This window comes from Cuculus canorus, chromosome 11 (genome assembly GCF_017976375.1).
Source record: "Cuculus canorus isolate bCucCan1 chromosome 11, bCucCan1.pri, whole genome shotgun sequence".
NCBI classification, from domain to species: domain Eukaryota; kingdom Metazoa; phylum Chordata; class Aves; order Cuculiformes; family Cuculidae; genus Cuculus; species Cuculus canorus.
In genome coordinates this window covers 14,322,227-14,347,548 of record NC_071411.1, presented here as the reverse complement: position 1 = coordinate 14,347,548, position 25,322 = coordinate 14,322,227, and the positions used below count along the sequence as shown (strand labels likewise).

Below are 25,322 nucleotides of genomic sequence, written 5' to 3'. Positions count from 1 at the left end.
TCATTATTGCCGTAGCACTGTGCTGAGATGAAGTTTCCATCTGTGATTTTCAGGACAGGATATCAGCCATTTCAGACAGCATCCGTTGGAAACTAGAGAGAAAAGTTACTCGCAATTTTTTGTTTCATAAAAATATTTCAACTCTATTTGGTCTTCCCTCGGACAGAGCTTACGGGAGATAATTCAGTGCTTCAGGAAATAACCCTGCAGCAAACATGCAGCTTTACCCCCACCACCCCTTTCTTACCTTTTTGTTTAAGAACAACATCTAGAAAGTTACAGTCTCAAGTGGACTAAATACTCGAAAAGACAGTTTTGACAAGGGCACGCTAAACATCAATCTTTTATTACTCCTTTGAATATTCTTGACTGCAACAAGTTAACAGTTCGTGGTATCAAGCCTCAAGATTTCAAACAAAAAAAAAAACCATTTCCAAATCTCTCACTGAAATTCAGGGACTCTCGAATCACCTGTGAATTTTTTTGCCCATATGCAAGAGATAGCACATCCAGCAAAATTATTTCAAACGTTCGTTTCTTTTTTCACAACATTTTCACCATCAGCCGCACAGATCTATCAGCAAAAAATGCTGAGGTCAATGATGATGCAATTAAAGCTTTGATTACATGATGACAGTAAATCGATTTTAAAGCAGATTATATCAACAGTTGGGCAAAAGGAGAGGCAGACATTATGGAAATCAAACCTTTTAATATCTTTGAGATTCCATAACCCCAGAGAGCATCTTTAATTCACCCTCTTTTATTCCAGATGGTCTCACAAAAAAAACCCTAAGTTATCACATTCTGGTAGCCCATGCTAACACACTTCCCATGACACAACGTTAATGCATGTTAAAATACCAGGATTTTTTTAAAAAAAAATCCAAATTGCAACTACTTCCCCACTAAAGTGACATCTGCAACAACGTAAAGAATCCCAGGATACAACACAACACTCTGTTCCACCGGACAGGCACAGTAAATGCCTGGTGAAAGCAAGCAGAGTTACACAAAAGTATTTAAGAGCAGGATTTGGCTTCAGGCTCTGCATGAAGGCACGAAGAGGGAACTATCATGCTGCCTGTTTTCTCACAGCATATCCCAACTAGCTTTGGCTATGGATCCGGCACCGCCAGCCAATTTCAAGGGAAAAAAAGAGCCTCTGACCCTTTCCTTTCTCTCCCTTTTTGTAATCTCTTGCAGGCGCAACTGCTCCAGCAAGCAGCTCCCCTACCAGCCCAATATTTACACTAAACCACTAAAGGACTTTCTATTATAATGCTATCTCATTGATAGAAGATTACTCCTGAACCACATCAAACCCCACGATCCTGTGAAAGGCACAAATGCCATCTCAAGAAAGAGGCGCAGAGTGGATTATTTAAAACTTGTTCTTCCATCAGTACTTTTTAGATTTATGTAAAAAGTAATGCAATGCTACAGTAAGTGTTTCTCCCCTGCGGGCAACTTAGCGTCTATATGGATTAAAAGTACACGTGTAAACACTCCTGATAGCTAATTATATTCCTGAAAACACCCAATTCTTACAATTTCTTAATCCTACAAAATAAAACCACTTCAAAAACATGCAGATAATAATAAATTTTATCTAATGTCTCTGAAAGTCTTCAGATATTTTCACCTGAGAATCAAAAAGTGTTAAAACTCCTGCCTCTTTTAGCTCTCTTTTACAAACGATGCACGGATGTAAAAATCCCAACAAAACACAGCACTTGCCACCTCCTCTGGTTGTGAAGAACATGAAAGAGTAACCAGACATTTTAATTCAAATGAAATTTTTTTTTTCTTCAGCACGTAAAAAACCCCACCCTATAATGAACACAAGCTTAAAGCAATCTCTTCCAATGGACCATTTTACTTATTCTACCATTTCTTACCCAAATTACAAAGGTATAATTATTTTGACACTGTAATGAAAAGAAAATGGGATTTGGGCACTGTGGGTTTATCTAATAACACTATTTCTTGCCAGACTTCACAGCACTGACAATCACAAAGAGCCCTGTCCATTCCAGTAGGAAATATTTGATTTTACTGTAGGAACATTATTTATTTTCACCAACTTGCTATTATCAGAAAGGATATGATAGCTGAATAATAAAAATGAAATCAAGAAATTCTGGTGTTTCAAGGCTTTATTTTTTTCTGCTCTCACTTTTGACATTTTCTTCCCCTGGAGAGACAAGATAAAGTGCTGTCATAAATGGGTGACTTTTCTTGTCAAATGACAGATTTGATTCTCCATGGCAACCACAAATCAAGGTGCTAGTCTGAATTAAAGCTTCTCTTAAAAGGCATCTTTATGTTTATAAAATGAATTTAAATTAAATGGGTATTAGGTACAGTTTTTTACCTCCATTTATTTATTGACTAAGGAGCTCTGTACTGCATGGAGCATATTTGCATTTTAAGGAAAGACAACATATTGTACTGGCAGATGCACAAACAAAGCAAGTTACAAGGTCATGCTACATATACTAGTTTACAGTACCATGAATGGTATACAGATGGACAGCAAGCAGTTAAGAGGTACTTAAATACTGGAAAAAGCACAAAAATTACCTACAGAGTAACAGATGAAGGAAATTTCTCCTCATTTCATAACACTGCTTTCTTCCACACACAGTTAATAGAGAGCCATGTAATTGTCACAAACAGAATGCCAAACAGGAACAAAAAAAAAATGAAAAAAAAATCAGACGCTTCATCCTGTGCCCTTATGCAATCTTACTATAGAGCATGATACACTTACAAATGGTTGTTACCATGACTTTCAAATATCCGAATTTATCCCAGATTTCTAACTTCAACTGCTCTAAAAATTCACTTTCTCGAGGTCACAACACATCTGAATTTCTTTATTCAGAAGATGAGTCAGTGGAGCCTCCCAGTTCCACAATTAACCTACCTTATTACCTCTTTTTTTAAAAAACCTGAAACCCAGAGAACCTAAATTGCAGGGTAATACTCTCCTCATTCAATTTTCCCAGGGAGATGGGAAAAATCTTTGCACAGAGCATGAACCTGAAATTTTTAACATATAGGTAAAGTCAAATATATATTTTCACACACATTCACAAGGAAGTAAATACTCTCAAGAACTCAGATAGCATTGTAAAAATATCAGAATACTGCACATTTGTCAGCCGATTCTCTCCGTTACCAGAGTCAAGTGGCTCCACATTCACTGCCCTTGTAAGCTCTGCCAAATTTGATTTTAAGCTTCCTGAAGTTAAAGAAGGTTTATACAGTATTAACACAAGATCTTCTCACACATTTCTCAAGTTATTACACAGCCTTTTATCCAAAATTACAATTTTAAGCAGCACAGGAAGGCTTCAGTTCAGCTTCACAGGCAGAGATGGACAGAGGATGTCTTCATCCTGCCGCCGGGCTTTCTGCTTCGCTTCACTGCTGCCGCCCGCTTTCTTCCAGAGAGGGTGCAATAAAAGGATGCCAGCAACTTACAAAGCTCTTTACACCCTGGCTGGATGCAGGATTCTGCCCCTGCGCCCAGCAGCTTGGGGACAGCCCTCACCCTGCTGCTGCGGAGCAGCTCGGACACAGGGATCATCAGGACCCACACACGGCCGGGCACGTACCCACTCCCCACCTCACGGGCACCTGTGAGCAACCCAGAAATGCCCCAATCTCCTATTGACACCTTTTTGACCCAAATACCCCATCTTTAAAACTGACAGGGAATAGCAGTCAGCCCTCTCTGAATCAGTGCATAAACATTTGCTATCTAAAAAACAAAGGACACTTTGCTAATGTATTACTGCATATGTAACAGTCTTATTAAAATAAAACTAATCTGTAACAGAAATGAGCATTTTATAGGGTAAGCAATTGAATTTCTTACATTTATATTGTAAGAAATGAAAAAGAAAACGAGTCTACCTATTTCACTCATACTGTAACCTGATCGCAATGTTTATACGTGCCCATCACAGCGCCATATAAATTATGTCCCAAGAAAGGGACTGAGAAAATAAAATATGGTTAACTTCAAACAACACCTTCAGCTCGACTCCTGAAAATCCTTGGCACTTCTTGCTGCACACTTCTGGACATACTTGAGGTTAAAGGCAGCCTCCTCGAAGTCTAAACACTGAACTTTTAGGAAAAAATCCCCAAATCACTACTATGCACAAGGAAAACTGCCCATGGAAAATATGCTCCTGGGCTGTTATACAAGGCAGATGTTGTGAGTAGGTGCTGGAAGCGTTTTCTGCTCATGCAAGGGGATGGAGAATGAAATCCACACCTTCTGCTTACATTTTCTCTCCATCAGCAGCACCACTGAGGTGCAGCAAACAGGTAGAGCGTTAAGGTAATACCTCACCTCTCTGCAAAAAACAGAGAGGTTTTCCAAGCCTTCAGCGCCAGCTGACAGCACAGGTTCGCAGAACAAGCAGGCAAAGGAGAACTAAGCACCAAAAGAAAAAACTGGCCGCCACTAAAATTGTTATTAAAATTGTATTTCAGAAATGGGCAGCTATAGAACGTTAAAGAGAAAAACCCTGCAAGCGTATTAGTTTGGAGCAATTCAGGGGTTGCGGTGGTGCTGCAGCTGCACCAAAACCTCCTGAGAGAACCAAAGTGTTTTCCAACCAAGTGTGGATTAACTCCAGACACAAACATGCATTTGTTGCAAAAGGGCTACAAAGGAGACAACCTGGCTCAAATCCAGTAGAAAAATATCTCAACCATTCCTTCAGTGGGAATACAGGACTGTAACCAGCAAACGCTCAAATTTAAACTGGGGTGAGCTTCCTTGTGCACTGAGTGGGCATTTCTGAGCTGGCTTTTGGCAAACACATTAAATCCCCTCCTTAATTGTTGCGAAGCAGCACAGCTCACCTTTCGTATTATTTCTAATGCATGGTATTTCATTTTATTGAGCATGAGCTCAGTGTTGGCAATAGTCATAAATTTTACTACTTTAATAGTATATGTTATCTGACGTTTCCTAACACTGAGCTTTGGGATTTGAGACTGACCAGTCTTGACAGAGATGGATAGTTTGCATAAGAGTTATAAAGGGAACAGCAGAGGTTTCAGCGATATTTCAAGTAGGAAAACTATGTAACATACTTTAAAAAGTAAAAAGACAACTAGGAAAATCTTTGGTTGGTAATCATAGTCAGGAAATGCCAGCAAATGTTTTGAGATGCTAGCTGCAAATTTGAAAAATGTTAAAAGCCAGCTTTGCTACCTTTAGCAGTGAACTATAAAGCTAATCACATATATTTTTGGGGTCCTTAACGTGGACCAGATGGAACTACACCGCATACAAATAAAAAACACTCTCTACTTCGTGGGCTGGTTTGAATTTTATTTCATTGGATAAATGTGGAAGACAAAGTTACCGAGTAGATTTTAGTCTGAGCAAACCATGAAGCAATTAACAGGAGTTCAAAGATACATTTTCATCCATCAGATACCATACTGCCTTTGAGATTTCACATGAAAGTTACTGCAAGTGAAAAAGGAACACTGTCAACTGGGGACCGTGCCACGTCCATACAAACTAGGTGGGAGCAAGTGCAGGTGCGGCACCTGCTGCTGGGGTCTTGGGTATGTGGGGGGCTCCAGCTACACCCTACCAAATCCTTAAAATAAAAACTAGCGTTCTTCTCATCTGTTGTTTTGTTAGGAACAATACAAATTAATTTGGGGAAACTTGATAACAAGGCATGGAAATAGTAGATGCAAACCTGCAATGTAAATAAACTAAGGAGAATAATCACTAATCTCTTTTTAAGTTATAAAATTATTTACTTGTTCTGATCTGAGCAAACATAAAAGAATACCTCTCCCAGGCTCCAGGCATTGTTACCATCAATTAACTAACAATTCCATAAACAATAAAAGTATTACAAAAACAGCAGCACATCCCCACCTACACATTAGCACCAGTCAGCAAAAAAACCCAACAAAAACTACAAACAACACTTCCTACTCCTTGAATTCCCAAAGGAAACTCCACCCCAGCTACTGCAATCAAAAATAGGGACTTAACAAAGTGCCTGCAAGGTTAAGTGGCAATTTTAGGTGTTACTTGTAACAGAAGTAAAACAATTTCAGACATAAGTGTGAGTGTAAGCTGAGAACTCCTCCAATACTGACTTTCCCCCAAATGATGATCTCTTGCAGAGACTGTGTTCTGTTTCAGGATGCTGAAAAGTGAATGGGTCTGGATGAAGAAAAAAGAATAGAAAAAAGACCCCACTAAACCACACATCACTGATCAGCAACAGCAAAATTTCCGCACACCAAGTCCATACGTTTTCAGGAGAGGGCTGCAAAGCCACCACTTCATCACATGTGGAGGAATGGAGGAAAAAGAGGATTCCAGCCTGCTTCCTCCCCTCCTCTTCTCCCTCCCACAAGTCCACGCTTGCCTATTGCCACTGGTTTCTCAACTGTGTTCTCAAGTTTCTGTGGGTCAACACAGCACTGACTTAGCACCCTAAAAACACCTATGAAACCCGGGGAGTCATGCAAATGCAGCTGAATATGCAATGTCTTCTTTTCTGATTCATTATGCATAGGCAGAAGCCATTTTAGCCAGGATGGTGAACATCCTCCTTCTTAACTTTGGGAAGTAGTCTTAAAAAAAAAAAAAAATCTCAAGTTCTTATTACTCCTCATTTCTCCCAGCAATGGTCCCAACAATCCCTAAGCGCACACACACCATTACTGAAAGCAGTCATTTCTCCTGCTCTGAAGTTAGGTAAGCACTAAATCAGGCCAATATCAGCAACTTTGCATAAAGGCAGGCTGATATAAATTATGCAAACATATTGTGCATCTGGAAAACGGGTATTCTAAAGCACAGCATCACTGTTCAGCCAACAGCAACTTAGCTGGTACTTCTACTCCCGCGTATTTTTCCTGTGACAAGGTTAATAAGCCTTTGACCCCCAAAAAAACAACACGGAAAAATTCAGTTTTCTCCTGGGAGTTAATGTGGTGCATCCAAAGAATCAATTCGGTCTTTAGAACTGTGAAGTACAAGGATTTTAACCCTATTCTAAGTGAAAGTTTCAAGGCAACCTGAACTTTGAACCCTCCGAGATTTTTTTCTAAGAGAAGTGATTCAGAGGAGGATCTCCTTTATTGCATACGCAGTAATAAAGTACAAAGTAATTACCATGGCAGAGGAGGGTGATTTACAAAACGCAAGAGTAGGAAATAATTATTTACCTTCAAGCAGTTTCCTCTTGGTTTCTGTGCCATAAATGTAACTTTCTCTCAACAGCAACTTCTTAAAAGATGTTTGTCAACTTCTGTCATTCACAGATACACAACAAAGAAAAATGTATATCTTTCTAATGAGATGCACAGCCAAGGACGGTTGTCAGCATCACAGCACTGCTGTTGTGACATGTATTTCATTTTATTCAATACATAATGGGAAAGCTGTTTAATCCAGCAGTCCAAGCAACGTCCAAATAAGCATTAATAATGTGGCGAATAACTGATCATCGCTAGATGGTTTTCAGCAAGATAAAGGTTTTTCCCTCCCTCTTATAAAAATACCCTCCGAGTTAGAAAACAAAGAGGCAGAAGTTAATACTGTTGCCTGCTACCTCCTACTACGGGCACACATCTGCAAGTGCCAACCTGCTCGCTGCCGAGCCTGTCCTCGTGTGCCGTGGATTTCAGCACTACATCAACAGATTGCAGCAGCACAGCAGGTGGAGCGGGGGGCTAAGGGAGAAGCAATTAACATGTATTGTGTTTCCCATTTTTCAAGGTAGATGGCAAATTCTGTTTCACAGACATGTACAAATTCGTGTACAAAACCCACTGCATAATACAAAGACATCTGTGTTTACCAAAGTAATCATTATTGTTTAATGCACATTTTTTACACCATTTAACAAATAACTTTAGCTCTGATGAACATGGTGATTTTCATGATAGACTTAAAAGGGAAAAAGTTCATAAGAAATGTGGAGCCGCTAACAAATGCTAAGTATCGAGACAAGCATCACAGATTAAGGGCACAGCTTTGAGTGTTCTCAACCTTGTGCACGCGCAGCCAGCATGGTGCAACAGAGATTTGGTGGCTTGCTGGCTTGCATCAGCACATGAAGTCATCCTTGCGCTGCTTCCCACACCAAACTCTGTGCACACAGGCAAGTGAGGGTGGGCAGCATCCCATCAAACCCACGAGCAACCATGGGAACAAAACCCCACAATTTTGGTACCAACCTCTCAGACAGGTCTGCATCCACACACAGTCCCAAAGGGCTTCCCAGAGCGTGGGGACCTCCAGGACCACCCCCATCAATATCGCAGCCGCGGGGTGGGAGGAGGGGGGATTCCCATCACTACTCCTACTTTACCACTAACAGCCATCATCTCTGCCCCACCACAGCTCCCATCTGCAGGCTCGAGCACAGAGGGAGCGACGTGCCCAACCCTCGCGGGCTTCAAGGGGAGCTGCAGGCAGGCACGGCTGAATAACAAGGACGGGGGAGCTCAGAGGAGGAGTGAGCCAAGGCAAGACCCCACTACATGTTTAGTGATTATAAGATTAGCGTGTTTTTATTTCAAGTATTATCCGTTAACATCCCGTATTACAAAAGTAGCACAACAGTATCGACAGACTGTCAATATTAATAGGAGTGTCTAATGTTATATCAATACTAATTTAATTTCTGTTATCTGCAGGCTGCAGGGCCTTTCTGAAGAAACAGAGGAACAAGAATGAGAAAGCCAAAGCAGTGACATAACAGCCATTCCTTCAGCTTTTCCATCATTCAGTGGCACCCTGCTGTTTAACACAGTTACCCTTGCTTCTTCTCCTGAGAAAAAACACCATCAACAAAACCCTCTTAGTTCCTTTCCAATATCACCAGAATCTCCACACTCTCTTTTTAAAAAACACCTTTGCAGAAGAACATTCTCCGACCTACGTACACCCAAAATCTGTAAAGTAAATACGTCAGACAACAGCTATTAGAGGTCAGATGAATAATTTGCCTTTACAACACAGTGTTGATTCACAAAGGAGGATTTCTAGGCCAGTGAACGACCCAATCTCACACACACCTTTAAATGCCACATGGAAAAAAAACATGTTCTTCACTTTACATGCAAAACGTATGTTTCTAGGGTAAAACTTCTAGAAGACTTGTGTTCCACTGAGGTTCAAATAAGTGTCCCTAAGAGTACAGGCCAAGGATACACATTCGTAAGTCTGCCCAAGGCAGGAAGGAAGAATCTCTCATCCTTACAGACAGATGCTCAGCACAACCAGGATCCCAGCACCACCCCTGTGCTTCCCATTACTACTAACATACTTTAAAAGAGAGACGAAGACAGGTCCACAATAACAAAATGTCAAAGTGAACAAAATAATTGAGTTAATTACGTAAACAGTCATTATTAATAATATTAATATTATTAACATATCCTGTCTTGCATTTTCTTTTTGTGGCAGAATGAGCGGCATCTAAGGACTCAGAATTATCATTCAAGAACTAAGTAGAAGAGGAAACTGCCTAAAATGAAGACACGGTATCAAAGACTATTTCTCTACTTTAGCACATGAATGATCCCAACTATACTTGCTACAAAGCATTAAGTGGAATGTAGGGGAAAATATTCTTCTCCTTAAATACATTTCAAATAAGTGATTTATGGTTTTCAAACTGTGAAGGAGAGAAGTGGAAAAGAGGAAGGTATTGGGGTAGGAAATTGGCTTACCTCGCAATACTCCACGATGTGTGACCAGCTCCCACAAACGGGTGAATCCTCCTTCCCCTGTTAATGAGGCTGCAGGTGTGCTGGTACCCCCTGCCCAGACAGAGCTCTCTGCTGCACAGCAAGGCATGGAGAGCCCATCCCATGAACAACCACACCCTCACAATGTGCCAGATTTCAAAGGCTAATGACACCCAAAGCCCCCTTCAAAATACCTTGAGGGGACACAGGGCGATAACTCCAAAATGCCAGGTGACAGAACCCACACGCTCCCTAATGGGAGCCCGCATCGTCATGGATGGTGACATCCTCCAAACCCCATATAAGAACATGCCAAGGCAACATTTAAAACAGCAATGGAGGGAAAAAAGCAACCTTTAAATTCCAATTAAAACATTGACTTCTCTCCCCCAGAAAGTTCTCCCTGCCATATTTACAGAAATTTCCACTCATACTACATTCTACCTTCAAACAGATCTTCGCTGCTACCCATGCCCACTGCAGTCACAGATCAACAGTAACTGATGGTTGCAAAGAAGTTATGTATGCCAGACTGTTTCCCAGAATGGCAGAAAGGAGGAAGCAAGGCAGAAAACAAGGAAAAAGAGTCTGTGGCCTTTGAAAACCAGGGGACTGCACTGCTGAACAAATGATTTCCAGGCAGCTGGGGATGGAGCCAGAAAAGTATCTTTGAAAGCAAAAAGAATCAGTGAGAAAGCAATGAGCAAGCAATGCAAGGCAGAAAACTGTGCCATAGAGAAGTTAATCTGAGAGAAGTCCCATAAATTGGAAGAATAAAAATTAAGTTATTAGACAAGGATTAGTGAAAGACAGGAAGCTTCCCGTCAGGAAATGGGGATTGAACGGCTCCTGCACAGCAGAGCTGAGGACCTTGGAAGAGGTGGCAGGGAGAAATTACAAAGTATAATGATGTAGGTCAGCCTGCAGACCAAGAAAGCAAATTAAAAGATGAGCTTCTGGGTCTGAGCACCCATCAGGCAGCCCAGGCCACCTCAAGGCATTTGCAGAAGAGAACAAACCTCTCCAGCCTGGCCACAGAGGTCTGCCTTTCTGTAAACCATGCAGTTCAAGAAAAGGATCTGTCATACAAGAATCCTCATTGCCAGTTACATCTTCCTCTTACCTCTCCTGCTTTTTCCCGCTCATCGCCTCCCATGCCTACAACCACCATTTCTGCATCACTTCTCCCTCCTCAGCCTCTTCAGACTTCCAACCCTCTTTTCTTCACACACAGGAGGTAAAACCAACGGAAGCAGCAGCAGCCACAGCTCATAACTCCCCTAACAAATGCCAGCCAGAAGTGATTTGTAGGCATCAGGCAGATTATTATTTTTTGAGAGAGTGGAAAAGAAGAGGGGCACAAGCTTAAGGTGCTGTTGATGAATGAAGATGAAAAGAAGGTTTTAGGCTGAGAAGTGTTTGTCTAGTGTGACCTAAACCATTCAAACTTCATTTGATAGATGACGGACATTTATTCCCTGCTATGTGTCACTTCAAAGTCTGAAGCTTATATTAAACAAGAAGTCCTCTCCTTCTAATTTGCTCTTCCCTTTTTCCCAGCGTTTATCACATAGCACAATACCTGGAAATGTAATCGCATTTAGTTTTTACAATGAAGTCATATAGTCACTAGAAGTAAATATAAGAAGATGCATTTTACTGTTTTTCATTATGTAATTGCGTGCTTCATTGCTTTTCATTTGTTTTTTCTCTTTGTGGGAGGTGGCACAGCCCAGGAAAACGATTTCTCTGGAGATGATGTTCTAAGGGCAGAATGAAACCAACCCACTTGCACTCTGCTTAAGACGCAGTGCCACCACCCTTCCCTCCTCTCCGCTCCCCACAAGCAAAGACCAGAGTCCCAATAAGGTCACAGTTTTAGACTGAGGCAAGGCAAATCCAGCTTTTCTACCCCACAGGACTTGTCCCTCCTCAGAGAAGCCACCAGCAGTCAGTACTTACAGTAAGTGAGGACGCCACACATAGAAGCAGCTTTAATCATCAGAGAAGAGATTTTTAGTCTTGCATTCAAGTCACCAGCGATCCTTGCTCACACACACACACACACACACACACACACACACTGAACATCTCACCAGACACAGCTGGCAGCAAGTGGTGGGCACAGGAGCCTCACATCGCTGCAGCCGCCACGCGAGCAAACACATCTCCCAGGACTGTTCCATGTGCCAGCACTTTCAGAGGCATTTGCCCATGAGTTTAGAGATCTCACCCCAAACACAAAGCTCCCAATTAAAACCAAAAGTAGAAATATACTCTCCCTGACTCAATTCTTTTGCTTCCCTTGTCATTCAGCAACTTTCACCCTGGCAAGATGACTCCAAGAGTTACCATTCAATCTTCCTCCTTCCCATAAGAAAAGAAAACAAAGAGAAAACACACTGAAGATGACATCCACATGATGCTGCTGGGACTGCTGGAGATAATCCTGCAACAGAAGCAGAAATGACATGCTTGTCCTGGACTGAGCCAGCTGGGGTAGCAGGAAGGGCTGCAGAGCAATCCAACAGCACTGAGCAAAACTTGAGAACAAAAATGCTTCCCCTTCTTATGCCCAGGGAAGGAGGTCTTTGCTTTGGATCTCGGTTTGCAACCTTATGAGAAGTTGATGTTTGGAAATAGCCCATATCATGAAATGAGTTTTCTACAAACAGCTAATGTCACAACTGGTTTTGGAATGAAGTTGTTCCTACTAAAAGTCATGATCATTTATTTACAGACGTTTACATTCCTATACATTAAAAACAAACACATTATGCTAATAAATTATGCAACTAAACTATACTTGATGAGATATGCTCCTATTTAGTATTCACACAAAGCACTGGAGCATTTAACCGCAGGGTAGATTTACTCATTTACTACATCTATTCCTTTAAATGTGCCCCAAAATTTGTTTTCTCAGCGCTTGCTCACTAAGATTGCTTTCAATATTGGCTTTTGGGGAGTTCATTTTACTTAGATTCTCTATTAGAAATGAACACTACTGATTCACTGAAACCATTATTTCTCCACCAGAACGTTGATTCACACAGGAGCAAAAAATGTTTCATGCTAGTACTGGCCCGAACTGAGGACACCACCTCTTCTCTGTGTCCTGCGCTGAAGAAAAGGAAATAAAAAGGGAAATGCCTTTGATTTAAGATATTCTGGTCTCCCACATCCCAAATACAGACTTCTTGCGCACCATTCCTCTCCCCATCAGCAGGATATTGCCACTGCAGCCCAACTAAGCCCAGCTAAGACCCCACAACTGTGCATCCTAGCTCAAAGTAGGAAGCTGGAAATTACACTCCATCAAGTTGCTCCATCTCAGTAGACTTTTAGCGCTTAAAAAAAAATACATCAAATTCTATTGAATTTCTCTCTACACAGCTGCATCTCTAATGAATCCCCATAAAAGTTAAAACGTACATTCGGTAATCATATGCAATTGAAACATCATAAAATGAGAAGTCAAGGAACTGTATGTGGGCTGCAATGACTTGTCTTATTGTATTCATTCCCTTAATAAATATATCTTAAAAATAACCTCACAGTCACACATTTGCAATATAATATAAAAATAACACTGGATTCAAATTATTAAACAGGTAATTTAATAGAACAAGAATTGAAATGTAGGACAGTGTGTAACTTTATGCTATAGGAATAGGATTATTTTAGCCAACACAACTATTTTTCTTGTTTTGCATTATCTTTTCATTTATAAAACTACAACATCCACATAACCTTGACACTGTAGTCACCTTAGTAACAAACAAGTGTAACATTCACTTACAATTGAAATCTCAATAGGGTATTTGATTCAAGTAAAACAAAAATTGGAGGCCCCTACTCTGCTGTTTTTTTCTTAGTCACATATGCATAGTCTAAAAGGATATAAAAATAGATGTATTTGTACACTATTAAATCTACAATGCTGAACCATTTGATTTTAATTTAAGGTAAAATGGATATAAATACAACACTTTTAAAAGACACAGTGTTAAAAAGGGAACCAAATTATTTAAGTTCTGCATCAGCGCAACCTGGCAAATTCACACCAAGTAAAGGCCAAGATTTAAACCAGTCTTACAGGCAAGAGCAGCAGCTGCGGCAGGGGACCCCTGTGCCAGCAACAGCGGCCGGGCAGAGGACACCCTCCACAGTGCCACCACAGCCGATGGAGGGAGACGAGCTTTTGCAGCCCAACCGCCGCTGGAGCGGGACTTTGGCTGACACAGGATGTGCTCCTAGTTGCATGTTTAGCTGTTACTTTGTGTAGCTGCTTTCATTTAAATTGGGGTATTTAAAATGGAAGAGAAATGGCAGAAGTGCCATCATTACCCAGAAAAGGAAAGGTCTGCACTCCTCAGACCAAGGCCTTTTCCTTAGTGATGGCCAAGACCAGATACTTCAGCAAAAGGTACAAGAAATATTTGAGTTGAGAGTTTTCACCTCTGGGAAAAGTGGTTTCTGCCTAAGCCTCTGCTAGCTTTGTCCTAAAGCAAGTAAATTTATATTCTTCCTAACTTGTAAAATGAAATAAAAATGCTCCTAGTCAAGACACCCACAGATGTTGGTGATTACCTATACAGTTAAATCCTCTTATTGTTTCATACCTTGTCCTCCGTAGCTAGGATTTAGTTTTATTGAACGAGTAACTAGTCCTGTTTCAGGAAAAAACAACCCATTGAACTGCAATTTGAAGCCACCTTCTACTTTGCTCGTCTTGGCTTGCTCTTCTCTCAACTCCACAGCTTTCTGCCCCTGCAGACGAGCCAGTCCATCGCCTCCGGTGCACCAGCACAGCCCCAGCCACGCATCCTGCTCGTCAGCTGGGGCTGCCATCTGCCACAGCTCCATCCTGGCCGTCACACTTAATATTAAGTCTCTGATGAGCATGATTCAATTAACGTTGCCTGAAAGTCACTACACCGCAAATGAAAGGTGACAAGGAGTTGAGACAGTAGCACAGGGGTACGGCAGAGGGCAACCCGCCAGAGGACACGGCAAACCTGTTACTCCGCATGGCCAAAGAGGGTTTGATCTGCCTGTGTCTGGGGAGTGACGGGGAGGGATGCAGGGGGCAGAGAATGAGTCTGGAGAAGTGAGACTCTTTGAAAGCTCTCCCCACCCTGCCGCTGGAAAGGTAAATCAGAGGTGAACACATGCTTTTTAGCGGGTTATTCTATCACTAAGTGATATCTATGGAAGTGATACCTCTACGCAGCACTCTGGTGCCACTCACAAGCAATTGCCTAAACAAGCAATTAGCTATACCTTGCTGGGGGCACACAGGTTCACACCAACTCCATCGGGAGGTCCCTGCCCATAACAGTTGCAGAAGTGGGCTCCTTCTGCCGGTGGAAACAAGGACTCGGCTAAATGTGGCAAGCTACAAGTTACTGCAACAACATGCAAGTCTCCAACATGTGGCCCGTAACGTAGCTGTTGCCATGGTAAATATTCATGTTTAGTGAAAAGTGTTAAATCTTGTATCATAAGTTAAATCAGCTGCCAAGACACATTTTCACAAGTAGGGGAATTTTTGTCTTTTCAGAATGGAATGTTTTTCAGTTGACATTGATTTTTCCCTAAAATAAGTCCCCCAGAAAGGAAGCCAATCACACGTGAGGCAGTCCAAGAGCTGAATTACTCTACTCCTTCTCTGAATCATCAACAAGTGTTGTGTGCTAGTGTGTATGTACAAATGCACTGTAGCTTCATAAATCTCATTCCCTTATACAAATGAGCAGTTACACGATTTATTCAGAATATTAAACTAATGATCCCAGCAGAATTATCACCAATATTTCATATTTTGGGTGATGAGACTTCAACGAGTAACTTTTCTAAATAGGAAGCATCTCAAAAGAAATAATTAAGATTAACTTGCCCTACCCTTTTCACAAATATAAGACTCAATCCTGAGCCTGAATATACAGTTGTTTATGTAGGTCAAGAACAGAAATAGTACGAGCATATTTAGTTGCTTTTATACTTCTTGCTCAGTATTTCAAAAGAGGACAAAATGGTTTAAATACAATCTCGTCGAGAGAGACAAGTTGGAATTAATGCAGAATTGGCTAAAAAATACTTGTTACTTTTATTCATCTAAAAGCTGTTGCAATGAAATCTGGCTGTTATAAGTTCAAGATCTGCAAAATTACATGGATGTGTCCTTCCACTCCTGAATGACTCAAAATTGGCTCATTCTAGTAGCTCATTGTTAATCTTCTTTATTTAAAGCAACCTTCCAACAGAATGTTCTTTGGGGAGTTGGGGGGGGGGGGGTGTGACTGTAATTCAGTAATTACCCCAATTTCTTTATAGCAGGGTTAATAACTCCTCTGATAACAGAGCAACAAAGCAGAACTAGTTCTGAAGTCTGGATAGAAAAGACAAAGAAAAGACATCTGCTTTGACACTATGCAACAGAAATAAAAACACAAACAGCAATGACCTCCTTGCTTTCTCCTGTCCAAGCTCCGTGTCAGGGAGAACCTGTCCCACTGACACACGCAGGGAGGACTCAGCCTCGGGTCCAGCCCTGCAGCTCCCATAGATGTACCACTGCCATGCTGAATGGCGGAGAGCTCTTTGCTAACGTTGGGTTTTCCTCTTCCACAACTCTCTTCGACAATCACAAACTGGACTCCACTTTGATTGTATCTTCTGCAGTGTGGACTTTGCTCACCAGATTCCTTTTTCTTTACCTGCCTCTGAGTAGCAACAGCCAGCAGCCAGTCATATCCTCGTTTCTAAGTTAAGAAACACTTCTGATTCCTCCTCCTCCCTCTAATTATTGCTCCACAATTGCTGTACCCCATGCCAGATTCATACCTTAGCTCCTCACCTCTACTCATCAAAACTCAAACTCTCCTCCCATCTCTTCCACAAAAGACATTTTCTAGCAAGCTTTCCTACCTGTTTCTCTACTGAAACCAGCTCTACTGAAAGGCTGAAGCATATTTAGCGCTCCCTGCTCTCTACTTGTCTCTTTCTTTTATTTCACATGGTTCAATGTTCTCATTCTGCCTTCTCTCCTTCCTTCTCTACCCCAGCACTACAAAAAGACATCTTCTGTAACACCTTAAAAAAAAAGATCACTGAATTAACATGACTTGTACTGCATGGTATTTTCAGACCAGTCATTTGTTAACGTCGCAAACACAATTAGGAAGTCAGAGAAAGAGCTTACAGGAGTAGATGAAAGCTGCGAAGATAAAATGGAAAGCTTTTACCTGCCAAGCTCTCAGGTTAGGGTTCTAGGTTGCCCTCAGATCTAAAATAGCTATAAGAGAGCCACATGAAACACATGCATAGTCACATTACTGTAAGTATCAAGCATGGCGTTTCCATTCTCCTATAGACATCAATTTTTGCTACCACAATCTGCAGGCTGGTAGCCATAGGTGGTTTAAATTCTTCCTATTAAAAAAGGCTCAGAGCATTACTGACAATTAAAAAACAGCTTTTACACATGCACAATAACGCTTCTCATGCTTTAAAAAAATAATATGCATATCCATATTACCATCATAATAAGTGCCACAGAGTGACATGATATGATTGAGTATAATGGCTCCTTTGGAGCCATTATGGTCGATCAGTAAATAATACACTTTTGAAATTGTCTAACTACATATTTACACTTGTCAACTCTCATACACTCCAGTGACAGAATTTAAAAGAAACACTGTAAAAAAAACTGTAAGAACATTAAACCATGAAAACATTATGCTGAAGTAGTATTAAGGTTTGACTTAAACCCCAAAAAACATGGAAATTCCACGTTAAGGCTAAATCTCTGAAAAATGACACCTTTAGCTCACCGAGCCATGACAGAGTGCTCGTGGTGGTCCGGGTAAAGCGAGGGATGAGGTAGGGTTGGGCTGGAAGGTAGAGGACCATGGGGTCATGGCAGTCCAGGGCATCAGGTAAGCATCGAGCCTTCATGGAGGGCACTGCTCACCGAATCCACAGGCGAGAGCCAGCCCGCCCACAACAACTCTGCTGTTCAGCAGGACTCTATTTTATAGAACTTAAAAGAAACAAAGCCCAGACCTTTTCTCTGTTTATTCAGAAGAAATTCCCAATTAAGTTGCAAAGAATTATTCTTCACTTATTTCAGAAGAGGCCCCAGCGAGACAACTGGGAGTTTTGCCTAGCTGAAACACATGGATAAGAACTTCAGGCTTTGACCCTAAAAAGGCATTGTCAAAAAAAATATGTTAAACAAACATGACAGCGGATCATTAATATCCCAAAGATTCACTCCATGTGGGGACAAAAACAGACTGGGAAGCAAGATGTTTTTTCAAGAGTAAAATAATGGGCTTGGCATTAGCTTTTTTAATTGATAATTTTGTGTCTCTTAATCAGCTGTAGTCACTTTTGCTATGAGTACCAGTGGCAGGAACTTTATTGGTTCCAATACAGCTCTGCCGAATATAATAAACCGCCAAGCCCCCAAATCCTGTCTCTATCTGCAAGGGTTATGTGCTGCTGCCCAGAGTCAAAGGAATAGTGAACTGCTCTCATCAAGGGCAGCCCTAGTCCTGTGGCACCTCCTCTGCAACAAAAGGATGCTTCACATGTGCTACACTACAGTCCTGAACCATGCTGTAAAAAGCAATGATAGATATTTTCCAGAAGCAAAGGTCTTCCTTTCAGATACAGAAACAGAGATACAGATATAGGTATAAGGTATAGGTAAAGGTAGATCTCCTTGCTCAGACTTCTCTCTTACCTAGATTGTGAGAACAAAATCCATAGAGGCTTGGCATGGCAGACTCCTGAAGCTGTGTGAAGACACAGCCACCATACCCCTGTCAAGAGGGAGTTAGCACTCAGTTTTATAGCTAACTCTCCTCTCAACCAGCTGATGACAGAGCAGCCTCCCTCTACGCTCAGCATCTGGAATTTTACAGCCGCTGTATATAAATGGGATTTTCATGACAAACAACTCCGTATTTGGTTTCCTTGTATATCTGAAAGTGAAAATGATCTCTTAAGGCTCTGCTAGGATGCAGTATTAATGAAGACAAAGAATATTTTCAGGCTATTTCCCCCAGGAGCATTATCACAATGACAATGTAATGATTTCATCCCATGCAAGTACTTTAAGACCACATCATCCTCCTGAAGCAGTTCTTCAGGACCCTGCTACACACACACTAAACGACAGCCTTCACGGCCCCCACCCAGCATCCCATCACCCCATGGCTGCCTGAAAAGGATGGGATCTGCCATCAGCTTGGAGAGCTTTTTCCAGTCTCTCATTTCATAAGCCTTCCTGGAGATGTTTGCTTTTGTATAAATACTATAAACCATGGTATGACGAAGACTTAATAAACCCTGTTGCCTTTTCACTTTGCGCAGCGTCTGTCTCCTCTCACCCTACCTCGCAGCTTATGCAAATGTCAGAGTGAGAACAGTTCTTATGTCTCCTCGGGTCGCTCCAGAGTGATATAAGCAAAGGTAAACAAACTACTGAAGTCTGGGTATTTTTACTTCAGATGTGATGTAAATGACTGGATGAAAGCTGGGAATAAATGGGCAATACAAGGGCAGCTTAATAAAGTTTCCTCCCCCAGCTCAGTGTTCCCTCAGTGTAATATAGCCAGCATAATTCTACAACAAGGGGGCAAAAAAACAACCAGCCCCAAGAGATATAAATACTTCCCCCAAAGTCAAAGACACTCTTCCTTCAAGGTGTTTGGCCAATTCTTACAGAAAGAAAAAAGTATTTTTCTACTGAAGGCAGAATTCTCCACCTGAGTAAGAACTCAGGAGAAGAATGGACACCACCCCAAGTGCTCAGGATGGGCACAAGCTTCGTGTGGAGACCTCAATGAGAACAGATTCCACAAGTACTCAGGATGGGCACAAGTTTCATGTGGGTGACCCCAATGAGGAGACCAGACACCATCAGTACTTGGGATGGGAACAAGCTCCACACAAGACATCTGAACACAGCAGAACTTGGGATACAGAAAGTGCTCAGCTCCCGTCGTGTCACATACACCGCTTCTCAAACAACCAGAGCAAAAGCTTCATCCCAGGGCTCCAATCAGAAAATGACTGAGCCTGCATACCGCTGAAAGCCCCTGCGAAGATGGGTTCTTCAGAGCAGAGGCTCCAGGTGCTACCTAATTGTCTGACCAGTGAGTGCCCCACACTCACAACCTCCTCACACCATTACCTCCTAGTAGTTAAATGTTTTCTGCTCCCACTCTTTTCTCCCTGCCTCCTTGTTTAAAGCTTTCCAGCTGCTGGTGAGGAAATGAGTGTGCCTTGCTCCACCTTTCTCTCCATCACCTTGCTGTCTGTGAGGACTGGTGAGAAAATGTTTCAGCTGCTCTTACACTTCCACAGCATCCATTTCCTGAGGCCCTGATGGAAAAAAGGCTGTCTCCCATCTCCTGCTGATGATAGTTTTATCAGGTAATAGCATGAAGCAGGAATGATCCTGTAAAGCTGTTACCAATACCCAAAGGCATCGGAACAGCAGTCGTGAGACAGAGATCATGCTTCTTGCACTCACCCACTGATGGGCAAAGCCTGAACAGCAACCAAAGGAACAGCAAAGCCTGTCTACTAAAGAGTATATCATGACTCTAACCCGCCATGAGTAGTTGCTTGAATTCTCCGATTTTCTGTGTGCACATTGTATTTTTCAATATTTTATTGAACCTGCTCAAACTCAGCGGCTCCAGACACATCAGTACCAACAAAAAAGAGCCTGTGGTCCCCGAGAAGGACTTTTCTCAGTGCTGGTTTGACACATGTTTTTTCAATTATGTCTTCCCTCTTTCTTATTTTAGATGCAATGGTGTGAAAATATAATAGAAGGTCATGGAAATAAATTTAAGGAAATTCAGAAGGTATTCCTCAGACATATTTGTGAAGCCTTGGCTCACAAATGGTTTAATACCAGGAGGAAAGTAGCTGCTTGCACACCCCAGCTCTGCCCCTGCACCACACCAGCGAGTGCAGGTTCTCACACCCTCCCAAAGCACCAGCATCTCCATCTCCAGCAGCATAAGAACTGCCCTGTTCAATAAAAACACAGTTACTGTGATATAAAATCTGCTCTGCAGTGTTAGTCCTCTGCATCTGATGAGGTGCTCGTGTTTTACAAGAGTTTGTCATACATACACTTGGAATCCATGCAAACTCAGAACTTCATCACACTATGTGACATCTCTACTGTGCCACTCCTAGTTCAAAATATATCTTCAAGCATCCGTAGTGTCAACTAAGGGATTAAATTTAAGCATGCACTAAAAAACTCTACCAAGCTAGAGTGAAACCTCGCAGATAAAAGCCTTGCTCAGGACTTAACAGTTCACCACCTTCACACAGCAAAACATTTTCCTGTTAAGTGATTTATCAGAATAATGGATATTACGGTATGATAAAACAGATTACTTGAAAACATGTCTCATGCAAATAATTACAGCCACAGTGAAGTCAGGGCTTGTTCTGCTACCACAACAAAAATTCTATATTTGGCTTCATCAATATCAAGCAAAAAAAAATACCACTAATTCAGACAGGATAAGAGTCTACAATAAAGCCCTCATTTTAGGTTTGAAAAGATTTTTGGACTTAGAAGGCGTTAAATTCCCCTTTCTCCTGGTGATGAGAAATGCCCCTTGATGCCCCATCTCCTCCAGGACATAGCCAAAGTGGAAATAATTTTCAAAACTAATATGTACATGGAGTAACACGGTTAACATCATCCAATGAATTTAGATCCACCTACACAGTATAAATATATCCAGATAAACTGTCACCTTCAGCAGAATTCATTAAAATAATGTTGTATCTTCCTTGTTAAATGTAATTTTTTTAATTGAAATTTAATCTTACTGTATTATTTGGTAGATTTTTAATTGACATTTGTACTAATTAATTGGTAAGCATTACAGCTTTGTCTGAAGAATTTAAAACTAAATTTGACATCGAGATTGGCCAGCCACTGCTGTGAGGTGCCTGCTGGGAGCATTTCATCATCCTCCCAGCCCCTCCTGCTGATCAGAGGTGGGAGATGATGGTCTCTTTCTTACAGTCATGAATTACATTACTAATGTATTCCATTACCACCACGCAAATGTCATGTTAATTCCTGATCATCATCAAGTCAGACAATGGTTTCCACGCTGGCACCCAGCCAATTAGCGGTGTGGAAAAATATTCCGCCAATTATATAACTTGAATTAGGTTAAGGACTCAAGAGAAAGCAAAATAAATGCTTTGAAAATACTTCTGAGATAAAATGTAAGTTGACACTGTCTTCATGTGCTATAGCCGATGTTATACAATCTGATAGGCAGCTGCCAACATTCATAACTGTTTATTAAATCTATCCTCTCTTTATGGTGGCAGCTAAGATCTGTATTTTTACCAATATTAGGTTCATTGTGTTATGAAAAAAGACCAAAATACTTAGGAGCATTCACACCAGCTTATAAAACATATTATGTAGTATATTAAATTGTTAAAATTACTTCGTCTCTCCTCCCCCCTGCCACAGAGAAAGTTCCATGGACAGAAAAGTTTCAGAAAAACAAAGTCTTTCTGCAGCCACTGATGCTTCACAGGAGAAAGCAAGATCCTGTGAGGGCAGAAGTGCCATCTCCGGGCTGCTGGCACCTTTCCTGCCCTGCAGCTCTGCCGGGAGACGCTGGGCTCAGCTCCTGGAGTTCTGCCCGACTCCTGCGGTCCCACCAATACACGTCTGAGCTAGCACAACCCGCTGCCCTGAGGGAAACGACTCCTGCTCCACAGCTGCAGGTGAATCCCTTTGGCATTTGCTCCCCAGCTATCTCAAGAAGCATCACAGGCAGCAGGAGCCACCCACCAGAGGAGAGGACTGTGGCAGGAGCAGGTCATCCTGGCAAGAAAAGGTCACCACAAAGCCTGATGGCAATGCCTCTGGCCACGAAAGGACATGACAGGCTTTTAACCTTGTGTTAGCCTGACGTGCACAACGCCGAGACCTGCTGGCAGCGTGCAGTGCCGGCAACTCGCTGCACAACCAGGTTCCTAGTACCACCCCATTATTTTGATTTGTTCCGTTCTTAACTCAATTTATTGTACAAGCGTGGTTATCTCCAATTTAAAAAACGTACACAGCACCACTTCCTCGACTTGAAAAATTTATAACTACGAGCCATTTGTTAAACCCTTTTAGCGTATCTTGCTGTCTCATTTTCCTAGGTGCTGTGATGAAGCCATTCGCTGCTCAGGCTGCTTACCCTGGATGACCTTTGCCTGCCATAAAATGGCATACAACTAAATGCTCCGCTTTAAATAAAACCCTTGCTTCTTCGAAAGGCCCAACGTATTCAGTCAACACAATCAGCAGAAACCACATTCAGTTACTCAATAAGCTGGAAACTTCTATAACGCGCAAGGCAGTGAATGAATTCCTGACATCGCCAGGGACACTTGAGTGAGGAACAAGAGAGACCGCCGAGAAGTGGCTCTTGCTACAGCCAGAGAAAGGATCACTCCTTTAAGCTGAACTCTCAAGGAAAACGAGAACAAAAACTGAATTAGCTCAACATGTACCCTCTGCAGTCAGCACATTGCTAGGCAACTTACCATCTCTTGATAGAATTATGGTGGAGGGCTGGTCGTACGTCAGGGTTAAGATGAACACAAGCACCAGTTTTGGCCAACTGCTCCTTTCCAGTGGGACTGCTCAATGCTTGGTCATTTCACATTACTGTTCTGCAATATTTTCTAAGCACCTAGACAGTCTAATGCTTTCAAAGTGTATTTTAAAGCTATTATCCGACATGAAAATTTTAAGATAACTGGAACTAAGTGAATTTTAGGAGGACTAGCACAAGTCTTTTTCTTTGTTCAAGCCAGCATTTGCAGAGTTAACCATCCTTTTTGTTGCTTTTATATTTCAGTATTGAAGCTATCCAGAGGGCACACTACTCAAACACTCTGTCTTTCCTCCAGATGCCAGTTGGCCTCCATAACTCAAACTGGTATTTCAAGAGGCTGTTTCAAAACACCCCAGTCCTTCCATTTGTCACCCCTGAGACCAGACACAGAGTCTCATTACAGGCAATGTCGCAGGGCTATCACAATACCCAGCAATGTCGCACTTAACCTGTGCCAGCCTCAGAAAGGCCTCGATCTTTCATAGTGTCTTGGATAGTAAGATTTGGGCTCTGGTTATTGTTTACTGTATTTACATTTACATTATTTACATTATTAAGCAAATGCATAGACCGCTTTAAATGGAGACTTGTACCTTTCATATAACCCCAAGTTTTCCACGCATACTTCCTAAGCATAAAGAAATAATTATTAGCTAACCACTGTGATTAAAATAAATTGATTCATATGAGACAGAGCAGTAAGAAATCTCTGCATACTGGAGAAGTCTGGAGTTGGTCGCTGTTTGGGGATCTCAGTCTCACCAGTGAAGTTGAGAATTCAGGCATGAAGGAAATGGTAAGAATCTCTCTCCTGCATGCACACTTTGAGCTGCCATATGGGTTTATTCAACTGTTTACTACACCAGTTGGTAAAAACTGAACAGCTATTATAATCTTTGCTAAATGACATGGTAATTATGCTACCTCTGGAAAAAAAAAAAAAGGGAAAAAATGGAAACTTCAAAAAAAATATCACAATTCTCTAATGTGTGAATTTCTCGGGTTTTATAATCTTTGAATTGAAATGCACTTCCTAACACACAGAGTGATATTAAATATATAATAAAAATATGAATTTATTTTAAAAAGCAATTTCTGCTCCTACTTCCTACACAATTTAATTACAGATCTCCTAGTTTTGAAAGATTTTCTACACAGATTTTCCAATTTTCCAGTAAAATCAGAAGATTCCTCTTCTCCCAACCTCTTAGTCTTCTGATGAATGAGGAAATATCGTCCCATCCCTCACTCCAGTTAATAGGAGAGGAAATGAGGAGCAGGCAGGCAAGAGAAGAGGGTATGGGAAGGCTCCCCGTGCCAGGCTGCTGGCAACAGAGACTACAAGAAAGGCAGAGCCGCCACTCATTTGGCACAAAAGGGACCAATACACTTCTCGAGTGGCTATGGAAATGGCAACTGCCACAGAAAAGGGGTTGCTCCACACCACCCTCTCAAGCTTGACCAACCAAGTGCACCCTGGCCAGAATTCACTGAATCAGAGTCATGGAATGGTTTGGCTTGGAAGGGACTTCGAAGGTATCCAGTTCCAACTCCCCTGCCATGGGACACCTTCCACTGGATCAGGCTGATCAAAGCCTCGTCCAACACGGCCTTGAACACCTTCAGCAATGAGGCTTCCACAACTTCTCTGGGCAACCCGTGCCAGTGCCTCACTACCCTTACAGGAAAAAAAAAGGGCTATTAAAGGCGTTGTTCCTCCAGGCTGGGCACTGCAGCACCAGCGCCACACTGAGAAGGGCAAGCGTGTGTGACGAGACAGCTCTCCTGTGTACCGTGACACCATTTTGTCACTGGGATGCAAGTACAGCAAGCAGTGGAGCTAATTATTTGTTG

General features: G+C 41.8%; 1 protein-coding gene across 6 annotated transcripts in view; it reads right to left on the bottom strand.

Moving 5' to 3' along the window:
* The window catches only part of FOXP1 (forkhead box P1), a 385,807-nt gene that overhangs the window by 313,474 nt on the left and 47,011 nt on the right, over positions 1-25,322 (bottom strand). The window lies entirely within an intron of this gene.